Genomic DNA, 1958 nt, shown 5'->3' on the forward strand with positions numbered 1-1958 from the left:
CTTGTGTCTTTTCCTTCCACCGCAGCCGCGTTTGTTCATCCAGTTTGCTCGTTATCGCGTAAATCGGGAATGCCTCTAAAAATGGCTTGTTGAGAGCCTGTAACGCGTTATAGTGTTTCATCGCTTCGTCGGTCAGTTCGCAAAGCGCTGAGGAGTTGAGTCGCGAACACGTCGGTAGCTCGAAAAAGGCCTGAATTCGATGATTAATGACGATGCTTGGATCGTTGTAATGCCGAAAAATGCGAAACTGTTGTCGTCTGCGTTCAATTCTAGAGCTTCTTGGATCGAGTTCAAGGTCGCGAAGTCGTGTTCGATTTGCGCGATGCGTAACTTTAGCTGATCCATTGGGATCTCTTCCGACTCGTGGATTGCCGATACGAATAATTTAAAGATCGATAACTTCGTTTTTATCGTGGCGCGTTTGCGTATAAGATCGCGATCTACGTTGTACGCGTTTCCTTCGGAGGCCATTACGATAGGATTGATGAGGACGGAAAGAAAGGAAAATTAGCGAATATGACGAGTGCTTGACTCACGAATTACGATGATGGTGTCTCGAAGGAGCGGTGGACTCGTTCTCGTGTCGTTGCCGAATCCTTTGATGATGAACCAGTGGACGTTGACTCGCTCCTGGTTGACGATTTGGATGTTATCCAGAATGCCGGCGCTCTCGATGAATCTCGAACTCGTTGGGTTGGTGGTTCAAGGTGGAAATCCCTGCTGCAACGTTGTTTGATGCCGTCTGCCGATTTCCCCTTGATGAGTTGATGGTGGAAGTTAGCAGCAGTACTTGTATGCTGCCTTCCGATGATGGATACAGTGAATCAGCTGATTACACGTTGCCACTGCCACGGGGACGCATCGTCTTCTCGTACGATTACGTGATAATCTGCCGATCGGCGTTTCGCTGAAATCGTAATCTGGCACACTTGTTAAAGTTTCACCAACAATGAAGTGACCAGGAGTGATGTGATGGGAATTCAGAATGGCTTTTAACCGGTTTATGAACGTTAATAACCTTTCATACGAAGGCAACGCATTACCGATCGTCCTTAACGAATGATGTGTAGTTCGGCGAACTACTGCCTCCCCCAAACCCCCAAAATGCGGTGATCGTGGTGTAATAGACTTCGAATTTATGCCTTCGTTGGCCAACGTGGTCGAGATTGTGTCGTTTGTCGTTTTAGCTTTGAAAAATGCGTGTAGTTCTTTGAATTCCCGATTCGCGCCTACGAAATTCGTTGCGTTTCTCCGAATAAATATCGGAACTAATACTTCGCCGTGCAAAGTATCGCCGTAGCGTTGCCAGAAATGCATTTGCGGTCAAATCACCGACTGTTTCAACGTGTACCGCCTTGGTACAAAAAACTACGAAAATGACTAAATAATTTTTATCTACTGGCCTTTCAATAAAAATATCGCTCCCGAGCGGAGATTGTTTAGAAACATCGCTTGTTATGGATGTTCTCATTAATACGTTTTCTGCATTATGTGATTTTTCTGTCCGAGTTTCTACCTCGATAATTTGTTCGTGTTGCATAGATTGCTGTGTATCCTTTACCCTTACCAATTGATTTTCATTTGTTTCGCATTGAGACTTCGACATATGCATTCTTTTCTTTCCCCTTTCAATATTTATATTTTCTGCTGATTCAGATGATTTTTTGACTTTGTCAACTAAAACAAATTCAACATTTTTATTTTCACTCTCGTTTTTCAACCTCTGCCTTCTGAGAATTTCTTTCTTGCCACTCATCAGCTGGCACATCTTTAACTAAGTCTACATCTATATGTGCATCAGAAAGATTTTCGTCGACTTGCATTTTTTCTTCCTGCCTTTGAACAGTTTCAGGAATTTCATTCTTCGCTACGTTATTTCGCGAATTCGAATCAATTATAGATTTTTCCTCTGATGCCAAATAGATATCGAATTTAGAAGTATTCTGAGTTACGTCTAC

Source organism: Halictus rubicundus, unplaced genomic scaffold (genome assembly GCF_050948215.1).
Source record: "Halictus rubicundus isolate RS-2024b unplaced genomic scaffold, iyHalRubi1_principal scaffold0286, whole genome shotgun sequence".
Lineage (NCBI taxonomy): Eukaryota > Metazoa > Arthropoda > Insecta > Hymenoptera > Halictidae > Halictus > Halictus rubicundus.